At 50.0% G+C, this 21,180-nt stretch overlaps 1 long non-coding RNA gene across 1 annotated transcript; it reads right to left on the reverse strand.

Moving 5' to 3' along the window:
- Positions 1-248: 248 nt before the first annotated feature.
- Positions 249-20,175, reverse strand: LOC123100323 (uncharacterized). The gene is made up of 4 exons (XR_006448387.1): positions 20,134-20,175; positions 14,867-14,956; positions 14,518-14,582; positions 249-292 (listed from the first exon to the last, which is right to left on the reverse strand). It is a non-coding gene; the product is annotated as an uncharacterized lncRNA (long non-coding RNA).
- Between the last annotated feature and the right edge of the window lie 1,005 nt (positions 20,176-21,180).

Below are 21,180 nucleotides of genomic sequence, written 5' to 3' on the forward strand. Positions count from 1 at the left end.
TCCCAGTAGCAAGAGCAGAACTCCAGTTGTGAAAAAGATCGCTGCCCAGTCCTCCCCTAGGCAATAGTAGCTAGAGGATCAAGTTTGACACAATCGAAGAAGAAACATGGAGGAGGAGCGAGCTGTGGTGAGCTAGTTGTACCTGCTTGAGCCGGCCCCTCCTCTTGGAGAGGAGGATGATCTGGTCATTAAGCAGATCTCGACGATCAGCGGACTTCCTGCTGCTGACCAGGTGTCACTACTTATCTGCGCTAAGGAGTGACTTGATCGCCGCATCGAGGCTGCTGCCCTCCTGCATCATCACAAACCAAATCTCTCTTTTATATCAGTAAGACTAATAGACATAAGGTCCTGTTTCAAAGGGTTACAGGTTTACGACATGTTGATATTCAAGATACAGAGATTCATAGTTATGCGACACTTTTGAAGTTGACAGACCATCAAGGATCACAACACAAGTACTGGCATTTCACAGAACAGAGAAGGCCACACACTACAGTACTACACATGAATAGCCAGCCAGGCACACAGTGATAGTAATGGTATTTGGTGGAGTAATCCTTGGGAGTAATCACCAGAGCTCAGGCAAATACTTGAGATGGTAAGGTGGATCTAAAGATTACACAAATCCTAAAACAAGACGGTGCCTTGATTTTAGCTCTCGACCATCAACTACTACACCACTTGACCAGGTCGCTTGTTTTACATGGGAGAGAATGTGTGGAGCTTAGGAGTCGAAAATCCTTCATCAACCAGATACTACATCGCCAAATCCCCAACAAGTAAGGAATAATTTTACACTAAGTGTTGAGGATATAGACCTGGGAGTCACCCGCCAGGAGGGCCGGGTTACACTAAGGGTCATTGCCAGAAGCCCGGAGCTAAGTTTCAAGATAATGGGCCAGAGATGGGCTGAGACCCGGCGATGGCTTAAAGCTCATAGTACAATCTTTATTGTTATAATAGAACTTGTAGTGTAAGGCAGGTATTGTTTAGAGTCCGAGCCGGACACTCTTATGAGCCGGCCGGGACTCTAAGGGCTGCTGGGCGTCAGCCTCCCTATATAAAGGGACGACCCGGCAGCGGTTTAGGGGCGACAACGATCTCTCCGAGAGCCGGGCATAGCTGTTTAGCTCCCTGGCGATCGTAACCCTAATCAATAACACCTCGAACTGGACGTAGGCTTTTACCTTCACCGTAAGGGGCCGAACCAGTATAAACCCTCGTGTTCCTTGTCCCGCATAACCCCTTCAAGCTTCCTAGTTGCGATGGCTCCACGACTAAGTCCTAGCCCAAGGACATCTGCCGTGACAATTCCACGACAGTTGGCGCCCACCGTGGGGCTGGCGCACGGTGGATTTGAGTTCTTGAAGGGCAGCTTCGAAGGGCTCAAGGGATACGCTGTGGGCCGGATGACCAAGAGTCGTCGCGGCAAGCTCTACATCGACGATGCGGACTGGGGCCCCGACGCCGGCTCAGTAGAGTACGGGTACCGGGTCCCCTTTGGCGGAATTCATGTCTTCATTGGCAAGGTTGGTGAGCCGGGCCCCGAGCCGGATCTCTGCGCCGATCTCGTCGAAACGGCTCAGCACGCATGACCCGCCCGGGCCCGGCCTGCCTTAAAGCACGCTTTTGTGGGATGCATCCATGGAAGGCCCTCCGATCCATCTGGGTCTGGGGATGAGGCGGCCGCCGGCTCTGACGACGAGTCGGCCGCTGATGAGTCAAACTCGTTGTACCAACTTCAGGATGGCAGGCTCATGAGTTATTCCGATGGCAACAGTATTCCGGACCTTTTTGAGCCGCCAAGTCAGGTCGGAGTTTTTATGGCTGGTGCGCAGCCTGTTCAGAACCCCGCTACCGGATCAGAAAACCCGGAGCCTTCCCTGGCTCAGGTGCTGATGGATCTCACAGATAAGATGACGGCCCTATTAACTGCCACGGTTGACCCGGCAGATCAAGCCCAGCATGACGCGGAGGTGGGGCAGTTAAAATTGGATCTGATGAAAGCTAAAGAGGATCTTGCAGCAGAAGGGATCAGGCTGGCGACGGAGCGGGCGGCTCTCGACGCCCGGACTCAGTTGATTCAGGCGCAGTCCTTCCAACTCACGATGGATCAGAACGCGGTCAACGAGGTCATGAGAAGGAGGCATCAGAAGGCCCAGTCTCGACTCCCGCCGGTTTACGATCCGCGCAATCTCTTCAACACGCCGGGTGCGGGATCCAGTAACCCACCAGGGGTCATTGCGCCCGGGTCGGGACCCCTCATTCAGCCACTAGTAATGGGGCCTCCCCAGGTGCCCCCTGCCCCGCCTCAGTATGTGCCAATACCCCCGGGTCATTACGATAACCCGCTGGAGAACATGGTAGCTGCGGCAGCACGACTGGCGGCTCTTCCCGTTGACGGCAATTCTCCGGCAGCCGTCGAAACCCGCCGGGTCAGGGAACTCCTGCAGACGGCTCTAGCACAGCAAGAGGCGTACTCCTACAGCCGGGACAGGATCCACTCAACTCCTCGCCCAGGCCAGAGCCCGAGTTACAGCCGGCACATGGTCTCAGCAACCGGCTCAAGTAATGTCCGACGCCATGACCCACCGCCTGGCCATGGCCCGGCTCATGTTGGAGCCTTCTACGCAGCAGACCAAGCACGGCAAGAGGCGGAGCAGGTGCCGCAATTGACGGCTTATCAGACCCCCCCCCGGCTTATCCGACGGCGTCCGTTGATGTGGGTATTTCTACCAGGACCGGGGGGTGTCCCTTGTTTGGTGCCGGCCATCCGTAATGAACGTCTACCTAAGGATTTCAAGGGCCCTAGGAAGGTGCCTAACTATACAGCTGACTTACAGCCTGCGGCCTGGATTGAGAGTTATGAGATGGCTATGGAACTGCTAGAGGTCAGCGAGGCGGCCATGGCCAAATATTTCACCATGATGTTAGATGGAACTGCCCGCACGTGGTTAAAAGGGCTGCCACCGAACTCCATTGGGTCTTGGGCTGAGCTGAAGGCCCGGTTCATTCAAAACTTCAAGGATACCTGTAGGCAGTCTATGTCAATTGTGGATTTGACTAACTGTAAGCAGCAGGAGGGTGAATCCACGACCCATTGGGTTCGCCGGGTCAAGGAGATCATACATTCATCAGATAAGATGGACGCCGGCTCTGCAGTCTTGATGTTAGAACAGAACTGTCGTTTTGTGCCCCTAAAGATGAAACTTGGGCGGCTTAAACGCGACTGCACGGATATGGGTACACTAATGGCGGCTCTTGTCAAGTACGCCGATTCTGATGGTACCAAGGATCCCCCTTCAGACGATGAAAGGACAGGGAAGGGAAAGAAGAACGGCAATGGCAAGGGTCCTCAGTTTAACCCGGGGAATCAAGGAGGAGGCAAGCGCAAGGCCGATGGCAGCCTGGAGTTCGTAGCCAACGCCCAAGGCAACAACCAGCGACGCAAGGGGAGGCCCCCTCCCCGAGGCGGCGGGTCAGGACCTTCTCTGGAGCAGCTGTTGAATGAACCTTGTCCGAGACACGGCTCTAGAGAGAAGCCAGCGACTCACCTGTGGAAGGATTGTGCTATCATGAAGGCATTTAAAAACTACAATGGCCCGGGCGGCGGCTCAGGCGCTGGCGGCTTTCATGGCCCGGGCGGCGGGTCAAATTCCGGTCCTCAGAACGGTCAAGGGGGCTTTAATCAACAGTCTGGTCAGGGTCATCAACAGCAACAGGGGGGCTATCAGACCAACCCAAAGCAGCTTAGCGGTGGACAGTATCACGTGTTCACCACTAGTTTGTGCAAACGAGACGAAAAGCTTCACAAGAGGGCTGTTAATGCTGTCGCGCCCGCAGTTCCACGCTACTTACGGTGGTCGGAGCAGCCCATAGTGTGGAGTAGGGAGGATCACCCTCCCCGGGTGGATAACCCGGGCCACCTGGCCTTAGTGGTGGCTCCTCAAGTGGGAGGCTATAAGTTCACAAAGGTACTCATGGATGGAGGCAGCAGCATCAACATCCTCTATTATGAGACTTTCCGTCGTATGGGGCTAGTTGATAAGAACCTCAGCCAGTCAAATACTATCTTCCATGGTGTGGTACCCGGTAAATCGGCTTATCCAGTCGGCAAGATCGAACTGGAAGTGGCCTTCGGTGATGAGAACAACTACAGGGTGGAAAAGTTGACCTTTGAGGTGGTCAAAATAAGAAGTCCATACCATGCTATATTCGGACGGCCGGCTTACGCCAAGTTCATGGCACGGCCGTGTTATGTGTACTTACAACTCAAGATGCCGGGTCACAACGGGACCATTACGGTTCACGGCAGCCGGAAAGTGGCTCTGGAGTGTGAGGAAGGTGACGCGGCTTATGCAGAGTCTGTTTGTGCCACAGAAGAGTTGAAATTTTATAAAGACAATGTTGACCCAACAGATATGACCTCTCTGAAAAAGCCAACCACGGAGAATGAACCAGCAATGAAGTTTAAATCAGCTGATGAGACTAAACTTGTTGATTTTGTTCCAGGTGACTCGTCTCAGCAGTTCAGCATCAGTGCAAATCTGGACCCGAAATAGGAAGGCGCGCTCATCGAGTTCATCCGTGAGAATAGGGACATCTTTGCATGGAAACCTTCTGACATGCCAGGTGTACCTAGAGAACTCGCTGAGCACACTCTCAATGTTGATCCAAAATTTAAGCCGGTCAGACAGTTCCTTCGACGGTTTAATGAAGAGAGGCGGAAGGCTATTGGTGAAGAAGTGGCCCGGCTTTTGGCGGCCGGGTTCATTGTTGAGGTTCTTCACCCAGAGTGGTTGGCTAACCCGGTGCTTGTACTTAAAAAGAACGGCACCTGGCGGATGTGTGTGGATTACACGGATTTGAACAAGGCGTGTCCGGCTGATCCTTTTGCTCTCCCCCGTATCGATCAGATCATTGATGCTACGGCAGGTTGTGCACGCTTAAGTTTCTTGGATGCTTATTCCGGGTATCATCAGATTAAGATGGCAGTTAAGGACCAGGAGAAGACGGCGTTCATCACTCCCTTTGGAGCCTTCTGCTATGTATCTATGCCCTTTGGACTCAAGTGTGCACAGGCGACTTACCAGCGTTGTGTGCAGAATTGTCTTCATAAACAGATCGGGCGCAATGTTCACGCTTATGTGGACGACATTGTGGTTAAATCCATCAAGGAGGAAACCCTGATAGATGACTTAAGGGAAACCTTCGACAATCTCCGGGTCTATAAGATGATGCTTAACCCGGCCAAATGTGTTTTTGGTGTTCCTGCAGGCAAACTATTGGGTTTCTTGGTTTCTGACAGAGGCATTGAGGCTAACCCGGAGAAGATCAAGGCCATCACTTCCTTGGCTAGGCCGGCGTGCGTAAATGACGTTCAACGTTTGGCGGGTCGCATCGCTGCTTTAAGCCGGTTTATAAGTCGTTTGGGTGAGAAGGCTATGCCCTTATATCAGTTGATGAAGAAAACTGACAACTTCATCTGGAATGATGCAGCTAATACCGCTTTTGAGGATTTGAAAAAGCAACTGGCAGAGCCCCCTGTCCTTGCTGCTCCGGTTGATAAGGAGCCCTTGCTACTGTATGTGGCAGCAAACGCACGAGCCGTCAGCGTGGCTATTGTGGTGGAGCGCAAGGAGGCGGGTAAGGAGCATCCGGTTCAGCGGCCGGTTTATTATATCAGTGAGGTGCTCATTGAGTCCAAGCAGAGGTATCCACATTGGCAGAAGCTTGTGTATGGGGTGTTTATGGCGAGCCGGAAGCTTAAGCATTATTTTCAGGGTCATCCCATCACTGTGGTCAGTTCCGCCCCTCTTGGTGATATTATCCAAAACAGAGAGGCTACAGGGAGAATTGCTAAGTGGGCTATAGAACTTGGACCTCATGATCTTAAATATGTGCCACGCACTGCTGTCAAGTCTCAGGCCTTGGTGGATTTCATCAATGATTGGACAGAGTCACAAGTACCCGAGCAAAAGCCGGATAACACTTATTGGACTATTCACTTTGATGGGTCCAGGCAGCTGGAGGGCTCGGGGGCTGGTGTTGTCTTGGCTTCCCCTAAAGGTGACAAGTTCCATTATGTGCTACGGTTGATGTTTCCTTGCACTAACAATGCGGCTGAATACGAGGCTTTGCTCCACGGTCTTCGGGTGGCTAAGGAGATGAGCTTAAGCCGGGTGAGGTGTTTTGGTGACTCAGACTTGGTGGCTCAACAAGTATCAGGCACCTGGGATTCTAAGGATCCTCTAATGGCGGCTTATCGCCGCGAGGTTGATGCCATTGCCGGGCACTTTCAGGGATATCAAGTGGAGCACATTGACCGCAGGAAGAATGAGGCGGCTGATGCTTTAAGCCGGCTCGGCTCTCAGCGAAAGCCGGTGCCGCCTAACACTTTCCTGGATGTCCTATATAACCCTTCGGTTAAGTTGCCTACAGAGGAGGACTTGGCTATCCCTGACCCGGAGGCACGACTGGTGGCGGCTCTGCATATCATACCAGACTGGACAATGCCATATCTGGCTTATATAACCCGGGGAGAGTTGCCTGAGGATGAAATTCTGGCCAGGCAAATAACCCGGCGGGCTAAGTCAATGATTGTTATCGATGGCGAGTTGCATCATCGCAGTATTTCAGGGGCATTCCAGCGTTGTATCTCCCCTGAGGAAGGTCAAGAGATCTTGCGCGAGATCCATGAAGGGGATTGTGGCCATCATGCCGGTTCAAAATCTCTTGTGGCCAAGGCTTTCCGTCATGGTTTTTATTGGCTGACGGCTCACGCTGATGCAGAGGACTTGGTCAGTAAATGTGATGGCTGCCAAAGGTTCTCCCGACGGGCTCATGTGCCGGCTCAGGAATTGAGGATGATCCCGATCACTTGGCCCTTTGCGGTCTGGGGGCTTGATATGGTCGGGCCTTTTAAACGGTCCAAGGATAAGAAGACCCACCTCTTGGTGGCAGTGGACAAATTCACGAAGTGGGTGGAAGCTGAGCCAGTTAGCAAGTGTGATGCAGCCACGGCGGTTCAATTTATGAAAAAGGTGATCTTCCGCTTCGGCTTTCCACACAGCATCATAACAGACAATGGCACTAATCTGTCCAAAGGCGCTATGGAGGAGTTTTGTCAAAGAGAGCATATCCGGCTTGATGTCTCTTCAGTGGCACACCCCCAATCCAATGGTCAAGCTGAGAGAGCTAACCAGGAGATTCTGAAGGGCATTAAACCCCGGCTCTTGGTCCCTTTGCAACGGACGCCGGGTTGTTGGGTGGAGGAATTGCCCTCCGTTTTATGGAGCATCAACACTACTCCTAACAGGTCTACAGGCTTCACGCCTTTCTTCATGGTTTATGGAGCAGAAGCAGTTCTCCCCAGCGACATCCGTCATGATTCACCTCGTGTGGCGGCTTATGTTGAGACGGATAATGAACAGGCGCGCCAAGATGCTCTGGACTTGTTGGACGAACAGCGTGATGTGGCAGCCGCCCGTTCAGCGATTTACCAACAAGACCTGCGCCGTTATCATAGCCGCCGGGTCAAGTCACGGGTCTTTCAGGAAGGCGACCTGGTGCTCCGGCTCATCCAGGATCAAACGATGCGCACAAGTTATCCCCACCTTGGGAAGGGCCTTTTGTGGTCAGTAAGAACTTGCACAACGGGTCATATTACCTCATTGATATCCGGGAGCATAAGGACTCGCGTAAATCTGAGGAGGAGACCCGTCGGCCATGGAACATAGCTCAGCTTCGGCCTTACTACACTTGAGCTACCGGCTCTTGTGATGTACATATTTATCTCAGCCATGTATATATTATGATAAAGCAATAAAGCAGGACCTCTATCCTTTGCTCTCTCCCAAGTATGTGTGTTGTTTTTTACATGCTGACTTACAGAAGATCCGGCTTATGATCATCTTCAAATCTAGCTGTAAGCAATAAAGTCACTTGGGGGCTTCCTGTTCACACATGGGTCGTATTCGAACCAAAGAGAACATAGCTGTCGATACCCATTTGATTGGCAAAGTGCCGAGCTCATTGGGAGGTGGCCTTTGGTCATATTTGAATCATAGTGTAACCCCTCTGAGAACCGACGTGGATCGTATTCGAATCAGCGTCGTTAAACAATTTTCAGAATCACTTGGGGGCTTCCTGTTCAAACATGGGTCGTATTCGAACCCAAGAGAACATAGCTGTCGATACCCTCTTGATTGGCATCGCCGAACCCACTGGGGGCTATATGATCGTATCCGAATCTTAGCTTAACCCCTTTGGACCGAGGTTCTGGTCGTATTCGAACCGGAAGCCCTTAAATTTTTACATTTTACCACAAGTTTACTCTGATCATGTCAAAGTATGTACTGCCGGGTTTCACTTGCCGGCTTAATTTTGGTTTATCTTGTTAGTTGAGCATCATGGATGTCATCAAGACAAGTAAATTCGAGTTCAGATAATAACCGTGCTACCCGGGTTATTTAACCCGGAAGTATGCTTACAAGCTGTTGAGTGTGTTATCACGACTATGTTCAGAATATAGTGAAGGACCAGTCTTTTTGGTTTGAATTTCCGGGTTATCCATCTCAGACACCTGATTCTCAGGGCGGTAAGCCGCCTTGTGACTTGCGGTTTGCCTTCTTATGCAGATAATTAAAGGTACTTTTTTAAAAGGTTGAGAAGCACGACGGATAATTATAACCCGGAGGAGCATCAAAAAAAGAATGACTTCAAAGGATTTCAGCATTCATTGCGTGCACGATGGCACGGCAGAGATAAATTGTTGCACCTATTCTATTACAAAAATCTTTCAAAGTTCCAAGGGTGGAGCGTTGTTTGGTGAGCCGCTAGCCGGTTTATGACGCCTGCTGAGTCGAAGTCCCCGGCTCATCTTCTGCTCCGGCTGATCCCAAGGCTTCGAAGGTCGACGACTTCCAGTTGATGCCACTGAGAGCTTCGAACTGAGCTTCTTCGTCAATTAACCCGGCCGGGTTAATCTCCGAGGCGAAGGTGTGCTGGCGAGCCGGAGGAATCAGATTGATAGCTTCATAGCGAGGGGTTGGAATCCTCTGATTCTCCGCGTTGTATCCCGGCTGATACTTGGTTAAATCGGTGTCGTTCCCGATGATGGTGGCCACCGGGCGCACAGCCTTCACACAAGCCGCGAAGTCCTTCTGGTCGAACGCTGAGCCGTCTTCTTTCAGGCTGGGGTAACCCAGGGCGATGTCTGCCGGGTCTAGCTCCGGCAAGAAGGCTTTGGCCCGGCTCAGTGCGGCGATTGCTCCGGATCTCGCGGATGCTCGTCGTAGCTCCTGGATCCGCTGCGGCAGAGCTGCGAGCCGGCGCAGGACTTCGGCCAGATGAGTCGGCACTTCATTCGACAGGGCCACCACAGCTAAAGCCCGCTGTGACCCGGTGTAGAGCTGTTCCACCAGGGTGTACACGGCCTTTAACTTGGTGACCACGCTCTGGTTCAAGTTGGCGCTTCTGGAACCTGTTTAACAACATCAGATGACCCGGTGATAAGGATGAGTTAAGAGATGTAAACATTCCAACGTGAATGAAAGCCGGTGAGGCGACTTACCGAAGATGGCAGCTACCATTTGGGACACTTGGCGCTTTAGACCGGAGAGCTCAGCGGTCTTCTCAGTAAGGGCCTTCTCCGCCTGTTCTGCCCGGGTCACCAGTGCAGCTTTCTCCTCAGCCCAGGCCTTCCGCTCAGCGTCGAATTCAGTCTTCAACTTCTCCTGAGCGGCGATGCTGGAGACAAACTTGGCATTTGCCTTCCGGGTCTCCATCTCTTGTGCCTTCAGCCGGCTCTTGAGATCCGCCAGGTCCGACTCTAATTTCTTGCCAACAGCCTGCATATATTTCCGGGTTATTAACAGTCATTCTATAAAGTCCCAAGCGCTTTCCAAGCAAAGACACTTGGCACTTGGGGGCTAATGCATATTGAACGTATCTATTTATGTACGGCCGGCTCAGTTCAGTAAGCCGGAATTTAAAGTCTACGACATGTTCAAGTATAAGTCCTAGACTTGGGGGCTAGAATGACAAGGATCACTATGCAGAAATAAGAAAACAGCAGAAGGTTACCTCAGATTTCTGTTGGATCTGGCTGACCATGGCGATCTCGGCGTCTCGGCTCTTGTGAACCTGGCTGATATAGCCTGAGACAAGCTCTCCAATGCTTAAATCGGTGTAGCTGGAGAGATCCAGATTCACCCGATGGGGTTGCAGCAACTCCCCCTTCGCAGAGCATTTGGCCAGTGCGGTCGGCCTCCCCGGCTCAACATACTCCGTCCGGGTAATTACCACGTCCGGGTCGTTAGCTGGTGGGGCTGAGCCGGACGCCTCCGGGTTAGCTGATGCTTCGGTTGTTCTCTTGGTGCTCGGGGCAGGGGCTTCAGGCGCCGTGTCCATGGGAATGGTGGCTTCGGGGGCGGAGGCGGCTGGCGGCTCTTGAGCCGTCGTCTCCGGCTCAGGCAAGTCTGGCACTCCGGCTGACCTTGTCTTCTTTGCTCTTTTGGTGAGCTTTGCCTGGGCACTGAAAAGGCAGAAGTGTTAGGCATACAAAGGGTAAGTACAGACAGATAATGTAAGAAGATTGTTATTACCCGGGGGCAGTCTTGAAGGCCGGCAGACTTGACTGCATGGAGTCACCCGAAGAGGGGGAGGTCTCCTGGTAATTGGAGTCAGAAGAGTTGAGTGGCTGACGGATGACACCCGCCAACGGATGAAAAGGGTACAGGTGAGAAAAAACCTCTGTGCGGCGTTTCCTCATTGCGTCGGGTAACCCGGTGGAGAGGTCGGTGTCCTTGCGGGCCCGGGTGTGGCGCCGGCTCTCGTGAACCTGCTGCTTCAAAAGAAATTGAGGGTCTCGGTGAGCTAATGGATGGGAAAAGCTTACTTTCCGGGTTACCCTTCGGACTTTCAGCTGTGGTAAAGGCTCCGAGCCGGAGGAAAGTGATGTTACCTCTTCGACCACCGGGTTACTGGCGCCGGTGTCATCCTGTCAATAAGCAAGTGTTGATAAGGCGGACAGCATCAGACAACATTTATAGCAAGAATTTAAAAGGTTTAAGGGTTACCTCTGACTCGGAGCTATCGCTTAACTGCATTAGTTCCGAAGCAGTGGGTCTGCTGCCCTTCTTGCGAGGGGCGGCTTTCTTGGCGGCCTTTTTCGCCTTCCTGGCCTTCTTGGCCGCCTCATGGTCATACTTGACCCGCCAGAATTTATCATCAGCCTGAGAAATACAGTAATGGATTCCTAAAATGGTTCAAAGCAAGGTGACATACCAAAGAAGTTGAAAGGTTAAAGTCAGCGGCTTACCGCTGGGGCTGGATTGGTCTTGCAGAACGGGGCTAGCCCGGTTCTTCCACAGTCTGCCAGGCTCTCGTTTAACAGAGCCTTGGTCTCTTCTTCAGCAACGTCTTCTGGAAGATCATTGCGACTGTGCCTCTGTGGGTCATCCTTTCGCCCGGTGTACTCACACATTAAGCCGGGGCGGCGGCTCAACGGGATCACCCGCCATGAGATCCAGACCCGGACTAGATCAATTCCGTTCAGACCGTTGCCTAGCAGGGCCTTGATCTTGTTGATCGTTGGAAGCAGGGGCTGGCGTTCCGCGGCAGTCAGTTTGTCGGAGAGAGGATGAGTCGGCTCCAGGCGTGTTGGGCGAAAACCGGGCAGCGGATTCTCGTCAGCCGGGGATGTATCTTGACAGTAGAACCAAGTCAGGTTCCAGTCCTTAGGGTGGCTCGGCGGTTCTGCGTAAGGGAACAGACAGTCCCTACGTCGCTGGATGGAGATGCCGCCTAACTCTAGACTTGGCCCGTTGGCACACTCATTCTGGCGGTTTAAATAAAACAGCTCTCTGAAGAGCAGCAGACTCGGCTCTTCTCCAAGATATACTTCACAAAAGACTTGGAAGTTGCAGATGTTGGATATGGAATTGGGTCCTATATCCTGAGGTCGAAGGTCAAAGAAGTTGAGCACATCCCGGAAGAATTTTGAGCCGGGCGGTGCGAAGCCCCGGCTCATATGGTCCGCAAAGATCACTACTTCCCCGTCCCTCGGCTGTGGTCTTTCTTCTGACGGATCAGGGGCACGGTAGGACATCACTTCCTTCCTGGGCAGATATCCGGACTTAACAAAGTTGGCCAGGGTTTCATCAGTGACGTTGGATCTCATCCAGTTGCAAGTGATGGGAGCCTTGGGAGGCATGGTGACGGTTGGTGGTTCTATGATAAAGAGAAAGGTGTCCGGGTTAATTATAAGCCGGAGTTTATCATTCAAGCTACAATGACGGCTTATGAAGGGGACTAATAATATATATTGATACGATGGGTTATCTAAGCCGTCGGGGCTTTCAGGATAAGTTGATCATCTACGGTTTACTACAGTTAAGCCGGAAGAGTTGACAGAGCATGTTTCTCTTTAAACCGGAAAGTTTTTCGGCGCGTGTATTCTTTAAGTCGGAAGTGTAAGCCGCCAAGGTTCAAGGGCTGCAGTTTTTACTAAGTGTGGTAAAACAGATTTCACATATTGCAGTAACTTTTTTGGATCAAAATGGTCGGGTGAAATGAAAATTTTCTAGACCTAAAAACAGAGGCAGGAGAAGTTCGTGAGGTGGAGCATAGTTCTTATGCAGTAAAAAGAAGGTTCTTTGCAGAAGAAACGGATTTCAAACATCTACCGCACTGACTCTAGGTGAGGTTACAAATCAACTAAGTGTGGTGACTATAAGAAGTACGGAGGTTTGCGGCAATGGGGAAGAACGCGAAGAACACAAGATGAACCCTACAAGTAGATCTATCTGGCAGAGCGAAGAAGACTTACCGGAGTTGGAAGGAGCGGAGGTCGCCGCCGTGAGTCTGGTCTGAATCAGGGTGATGCAGCGGCCGGGTTGATGAAGACCAGGGGCGCGACGGCGGCGGCAGTGACGGAGCTCGAGCAGAGGAGCGATGGCACGAGGAGGAAGAGGGAGAGTGTGAGAAGAAAGTGCTGGGCCGGCCTATTTATAAGGCCGAGTCATAAGTGGGCGCGGGATTCAAGGAGGCCACGGCGTGGTTATCTCCCCCTCACGGCGCCTCGATTCTCGGAAGGACAGTAAAAGCAAAGATCCGTTGCGGATCTGGCGGAGTAAAAAACGGACTTAATGGAGGATGACGTCACGGCGGATTATCCGGAGTCCAGAGGATGACGTCACTCCGGGTTATGACCTTCACATGAATGGTAAGCCGGAGATTTTTTCTGTCTGCAGAGCTGAAGATTGACACGAGCCGGCTCAAGTCAATCTGGGGCCTAATGTTGAGGATATAGACCTGGGAGTCACCCGCCAGGAGGGCCGGGTTACACTAAGGGTCATTGCCAGAAGCCCGGAGCTAAATTTCAGATAATGGGCCAGAGATGGGCTGAGACCCGGCGATGGCTTAAAGCTCGTAGTACAATCTTTATTGTTATAATAGAACTTGTAGTGTAAGGCAGGTATTGTTTAGAGTCCGAGCCGGACACTCTTATGAGCCGGCCGGGACTCTAAGGGCTGCTGGGCGTCAGCCTCCCTATATAAAGGGACGACCCGGCAGCGGTTTAGGGGCGACAACGATCTCTCCGAGAGCCGGGCATAGCTGTTTAGCTCCCTGGCGATCGTAACCCTAATCAATAACACCTCGAACTGGACGTAGGCTTTTACCTTCACCGTAAGGGGCCGAACCAGTATAAACCCTCGTGTTCCTTGTCCCGCATAACCCCTTCAAGCTTCCTAGTTGCGATGGCTCCACGACTAAGTCCTAGCCCAAGGACATCTGCCGTGACAATTCCACGACACTAAGGGTACCAAGAATCTGAATAAAATGATTACCAGTTCACTTGTGTGCTGATCTAATATATGATGTTGTTCTGTTGTGAAGTTCAGAAAATAGGGATATATAGCAGAAACAGGGGGGTCAGATTAAGTTAAATCTGTTGGGTCAATGACCTTTTAATGATATTCTGCTTAGATTACATGCTTGACTGCTTGAGTAGATAACAAAGAAACTCCATAATTTAATAGTCATCGCAAGCAGGAGATATACCAGATTAGTGTCAGGTTCTAATTACATATAAAACTATTTGATTAGGCATACTAATAAAATCATTTGTTTCCACTTCACATGAAAGGACTTCTCATTATAAAAGACAGGACATATATCCACTATTGTTTATCTCGGGATCAAATTACAAATATGAAATCTCTATAACTATATCAACACCTTGTGGCTCTAAAGCCAAGATTGTTTTTTTTTCTCCTCACACATGTATTCTTGCTAGCAAATCTAAATCCACGTGTCCCTTATCGTACTGCAACGTATAGTTCATTGCAATTGTAGATGGAGAATCTCCTACAACTCAGTTATGAAAGGAGAAATCAAATGTTTTCAGAAGTTGTACTACCATCTATGAACACATTCGAGAACAAACAATTATCAAGATTGCATCAAACATAAGTAAAAAAATAGGAGGGGGGAGGCAAAATAAGCTACCTGAACACCCAAGAAATCTGCATCCACTGCCTGCTGAAAGGCGAGTCAGCAATAAACACCATGATCTGTATTTGCAAAACAAATAAGAAAGCATACAAACAAATTAGTGTCAATCGGGTGATATGCGGCAGATACATATATGCAAGTACACATCAAGTATAGCTGATGTTGAGTAGATGAGGTGCTCACAACCCAACTAAAAACTGCAATAACCAAGCCATACAGAAATTACAATTTACATGACACATGACATCTCCTTGCACTCATATAATGATTCAAATCCGGTTGGTTGGCTAATAGCGAACAAAATGGAAGGACAAAAGAAGTAGACTTCACTATAGTTAGGTACCTTGTTATCGACAATGTGAATATTGGGAATCTCAATTCCAGACTTATGCACATTCATCCTGGTTGCAGTACATTAAACTGACCTTGCAACCTGCATTAGTAACAACAGAAGGCAAGATTGAACACTGTCAATGCAATCTGGATAAGCAAAGCCAGCTAGCACAAAGAATTGTAAATTTCTCCAAAGGTAATTCTTCATAATTAATGGCTTAGTACAAGATCTGGACAGACATTGTACTTATAGGAAGGAAGGGATAGTTGTAAGATAATATCATTTACGCCAACCAGACCCAAAAATCATGGGAAATAACCACAGTATGGAGCTAATAACATTTATCTACTGTAAATTACCATATCCATTGAAAAAGATTATTTGCATATGATCTCTAATCTAGACATAAATACTGAAGGTCACATGGCATGATCTTATAAACTGAACTAACTCCAAAATCATGTCACCGAATAAATCTGGCACTAAGATCCAGAAAGCCCATTCCTTGGAGCCTAGCTAGACCTAAAGCAACAAAACACCAACACTCCACCAACAGAGGAGCTGCAATCACGCGCCCGCCAAGGATCTAGACAAATAAGAAGACGCATAAATATATGTGTCACGCCCAATATGCGATACTATCCTAAAGAGACTCGAAGGTCCCACCAAGGATAGAACCGCATATTGAAACGCTTTTGCAAGGTGGATATCATTACATCGACATTACATAATATTTGGGGATACATACAAGGCATACAAATGCCGCAAGAATACATCATACATGAGATCAACATCCGACTACGGATGAAACACAAACAGAAACTCCAACGACATCCACCCTGCTAGCCCAGGCTGCCGACCTGGAACCTATCCCCTGATCGAAGAAGAAGCAGAAGAAGAACTCCAAAACAAGTAAACATCGCTCTCGCGTCATGATCATCGTACAACCTGTACCTGCAACTGGTGGTGTAGTAATCTGTGAGTCACGAGGACTCAGCAATCCCATTACCATGGGTATCAAGACTAGCAAAGCTTAATGGGTAAGGAAGGGGGTAAAGTGGTGAGGTTGCAGCAGCGACTAAGCCAGATATGGTGGCTAACTTACGCAAATAAGAGCGAGAAGAGAAACAAAGGAACGGTCGTGAACTAGCAATGATCAAGAAGTGATCCTGAACTCCTACTTACGTCAAACATAACCCAGAAACCGTGTTCACTTCCCGGACTCCGCCGAGAAGAGACCATCACGGCTACACACGCGGTTGATGCGTTTTAATTAAGGTCAAGTGTCGAGTTCTCTACAACCGGATATTAACAAATTCCCATCTGCCACATAACCGCGGGCACGGCTCTCGAAAGTTTATACCCTGCAGGGGTGTCCCAACTTAGCCCATTATAAGCTCTCACGGTCAACGAAGGATATTCCTTCTCCCGGGAAGACCCGATTAGTCTCGGAATCCCGGTTACAAGACATTTCGACAATGGTAAAACAAAACCAGCAAAGCCGCCCGATGCGCCGACATCCCGATAGGAGCTGCACATATCTCGTTCTCAGGGCAACACCGGATGAGCAATCCGTACAACTAAAACCAGACCTCAAGTTTCCCCGAGGTGGCGCTGCAAGGGGCTCTAGTTCGGACCAACACTTAGACAAGCATTGGCCTGTGGGGGGCTAAATAAAGATGACCCTCGAGAGAGCGACTCCCAAGGGAAAAGTAGGTGGTGGTGAGGCAAAAGGTAAAACCAAGGTTGGGCCTTGCTAGAAGAGTTTTATTCAAAGCGAACTGTCAAGGGGGTCCCATAAATCACCCAACCGTGTAAGGAACGCAAAATCCGGGAACATAACACCGGTATGACGGAAACTAGGGCGGTAAGAGTGGAACAAAACACCAGGAATAAGGCCGAGCCTTCCACCCTTTACCAAGTATATAGATGCATTAATAATATAAGACATATTGTGATATCCCAACATAAACATAATCCAACATGGAGCAATCTTCATCTTCACCTGCAACTAGCAACGCTATAAGAGGGGCTGAGCAAAGCGGTAACATAGCCAAACAACGGTTTGCTAGGAAGGGTGACAAGGTTAGAGGTTCATGGCAATTTGGGAGGCTTGAGGAGCAAGTGATAGGTAGCGCAGCATAGCGATAGAACGAAGCAACTAGCATAACAATGATAGTAATGAGATCCAAGGTGACGGTCATCTTGCCTGAAATCCCGCTAGGAAGAAGAACGAGTCCATGAAGAAGATGAAGCCACGAAGACGAACGAATCCTCACGATCGCAACGACACGGGAACTATCGAGAAGAAGCACACAACATGGTAAACACACCACACATGAACAAGGCATGATGCTCGACCAAGAATGATGCATGACAAGGCTATATGAAGCTACTCATGACAAGAGATGATGCATACAAGAACAAAACATCAAAGCAAGTTTAAATGAGGCCGGAAACAACATATAACAATTCCGGTAAGCCCTCATATGCAAATTTCGAAATTGGTCCATAACTGAATAAACCTTATGTTCAAGTTGTTAAACAGCAAGTTAAAGAGCACCATGATGATCTACACGAAATTCTAGTCAAGTTACATATAAAGTTTATTAGATTCGGAGCTACGGACTAGAAGATATGAGCAAAACAAGTTAAACATGGCATTGATGCAAAATGCATTGAAACATCAAACAAACACACTCAAGGCATGGATTCAACATGATAATATGAAGCTACATGCAAAACTAAGCAAGTTTCATATAGAGCATGATCACAACGGAGCAACGGTGCAACACATACACTCCAAACAATATATAGCAACATACTGTTCATAACAGCAACTAGGCATCTTGCAAGCACCAAAACAACATGCTACAGCACCCCAACATGAAAACAAAAGGCTTGGACATGATGTACAGGTAAAGCACAACAAAACATGAACACTAAGCTATCTCCAGAAATCACTAGAACATGCTCAAAAGGACATGGCAAGATTGCAATAATAACAGGTTCACAGACTATGCAGAAATTACTGGACATGGTAGAAATAACATCAGGTTGCAAAGTTCAGAGCACGAAATCAACATGCTACAGGAACTTAACATGGCAAAACAAGGCATGGTATGAATCTACTCAAAGCATATAACAAAAGTCCCTTACTGACCATAAGTCAAAAAGGACCAGAAGATATGATGGCAACCATGTGAACATAGCAAGTTTCGTTAACAGGTTTCAGACTTAAACAGAAAACAGAGCATGGCAGATATAATAATATGAAGGCATGTTGGTGAGCCTGATGCACTCACCACAAAGCAATGCATGATAAAACAAGCATATCTACAGCAAGATGAAATGTTTATGAAGCTATCCATGACAAGAACAAAAGCATAGCATGTATGGATCAACTACAACAAGCTTGGCAAAATTGAATAACACGTAAACAATCTGCCAGGAACATTTTATAGCAACAGTAGAGCAAGATTAAGACATGCTATGGCACTCCATAATTGCAAACAAGGGCAGGAATGGATCAATTACAACAATATCTACAAAACATTCTTACTGAACATCTCCAAAATATGCATGGATCTCTCTGTAGCATCAAGTTTACATGGTAACAAAATAACAGCAGACAAAGACTTAGAGAAATTACTAAGTCTCTGAAATCAGAAACATTACGCGGCCTAGTTTGCATGCTTGTGCTAGTCACCACAGAGATCACAAAAATACATGGCATACACCACTGGAAATATGGCATGGCATACAACAAAACACATGTAGAGCTCATGCCCATATGCACAGATTAAATGATACAAAAATAACAAATCACCAAGTTCTGATAAGTAACAGCAGATAATAGCAACTAGCACTCTTGCAACGATGATTTGGGCATCAAGATGGACTCTAATGAACATGGTGCAATGGAATAAAATGAAGAGCATCACGAGACGAACATTTCAATATATTGCACGCGCAAAACGGAGCTATATGCGTGAAGTTATGATAGGTCAAACATGCTCACATAATGCAAGAAACTGGGGACTTGGGGAAAATAACGACCTCGAGGGGGGGCGAAGTCAACCCGGGGTGTTGACCCGACCGGGATCCGGCGCGGCTTGCCCTCGAGCTCGGGCCCGATGCTCGCCGGAGGGAGGAGAGCTCGGGGAGGCGCGGTGGTCGGCGGGAAGAGAGGGCGGCGCCGGAGGGAGGCAACGCCGTGGTGCGCGGCGGCAGCGGCGAGGTACGGCGGTGAGGCGGCGGCGGCCATGGCGCGGGGCGGCACCGGCGGGCGGCGGCGCGGCGGTCGACGCGGCGGCGGGGCACGGCGACCGGCGGCGGGACGAAGGGCGCAGGGCGGCGCGGAGCTCGGGCACGACAGGGGCGCTTGGGCCCGGCGCGGGGACGGGCGGGCCGACCTCGGGCCTCGCGGGCCCGCGGCGGCGCTTGCCACGCGGCGGCTGCTGATTGGCGCGGGGGCGGCGGCTAAGGGCGGCGGACATGTCCGACGGCGAGAGGGGAATTTTTAGGGTTTCATCCGCAAAATCGGGGGAGGGGGACTAATTTATAGGTAGAGGAAGCTAGGAGAGTCCAAACGGGGTGCGGTTTTCGCCCACGCGATCGTGATCGAACGACCGGGAGCATGGCGGAGACTTAGAGGGGTTTTGGGGCTGTTTGAAGGGGGGGTTTGCTGCAACACACAAACGGACTTTGTGGTTACCCGGTTAACCGTTGGAGTACCAAACGACCTCCAAATGGAACGAAACTTGACCGGTGGTCTACCGGTGGTATACCAAGGCCACTTGACAAGACTCGGTCCATTCCGAGAACGTTCAACACCCGCTCACGAAAAAGAAACAAGAAAGGAGCGCCGGAGGAGTCGGGAGTGCCGGATTGCAAAACGGACAACGGGGAAAATGCTCGGATGCATGAGACGAACACGTATGCAAATGCAATGCACATGATGACATGATATGGGATGCATGAAATGAACAAAAATGCAACACGTGAGCAGATGACAAGGCAAGGACGGGGAATAACTGGGTGACACCTGGCACATCGGACCCGGGGCGTTACAATATGCCCCACCAATAACAAGCCGTAGCACTTTTGGCTTTTACCAAAGACAAGAAAAAACAACAGAAGGCCCTCACTTCCCAGCCTGCATACCAGCGCGCACGACAAACAGAATATAGCGAGCCTAAAAAACCACATGGCCATACCGGCATACATCTAGCCCTAAAATAAGATTGAAAAGTATGTGGAGAAGAGGGGTTGACCTGCAGATGACCCAAAGGTCCGTGAACAAAGATGCAATCGGCACGGATCCCATGCCCTTCTCCTCCATCACAACACAGCATGTTCGTCTCCTGCAGTTCCATGATGATGGGTGGACCAGTGGTCAGAGAGAGAGAGAGAGAGAGAGAGAGAGAGAGAGAGAGAAGGGGGGCTGTAGTAGAACTGCAGCCGAGCCCCTCCTGACAATGGAGAGGGAGGAGCGACGGGGGAGCACCTGTAGCGAACGTAGAAGGAGGAGTGACGGGGGAGCGCCGCATCGAGTGCCTGCTGCTCGCGCTCCTCGGCCGCGCGCACCGTCTAGCCTCAGACTTGGCCGGGCCCCTTGAGCATGTCAGGGTCGCCCAGGGCGCAGCCGGTGGCGAAGGTGCGCCTCCGCCTGTTGGCCTCCTCGCGCCGATCCGCCTGGCCTCCTCCCATCGACGGCGCGGCGGCGTGCTCCTCCGGGAAGAGAAGCACCGGATTCCTCTCGCCCAGACAACGCGACGCGCGAGCTCGAGGTACCCCTGGATCTACTAGTCATCGCCTTTGAGCTGGGAAAAGCATCCAACTCCCGGCGTACCTGATAGCTATGCTCATATACGTCAATTCATGGAAGATGCTCAGGGGAACGAATCCATATAGGAAACCCCTCTAGGGGAAGGGACAACTGGTTAGTTTGTGTTAACATATCAAGGGATACCAATCATTGCCAGGTATGGTGGGAAAAAAAGCAACCTATTGTATTTTCCTTACTCCAGTGGGCTTTAACTAGACCTGTTTACTTAGCTTGATCTTTGTGCTCTCGGCATAGGTAGGATGTATCTCTGGATTATCCATGGTATGCTTCCATTGTTGCACCTTAGCCCGGTATAGTAGAAGGCGATCCATGCTATTCATGAGTTGATAAGCTCCATTCCATCGATAGGGATCAACCCAGCTGCATAGCTTTAAGATCCTAAGCTACACCACAGCTAAATCAACCAACGTCAGGGATTCTAGCTCAAGATCAGGAAAGAGCTTCATTCCCTCCCGCCTGCTGGCTAGAGTTA

This window comes from Triticum aestivum, chromosome 4D (assembly GCF_018294505.1).
Source record: "Triticum aestivum cultivar Chinese Spring chromosome 4D, IWGSC CS RefSeq v2.1, whole genome shotgun sequence".
NCBI classification, from domain to species: Eukaryota; Viridiplantae; Streptophyta; class Magnoliopsida; order Poales; family Poaceae; genus Triticum; species Triticum aestivum.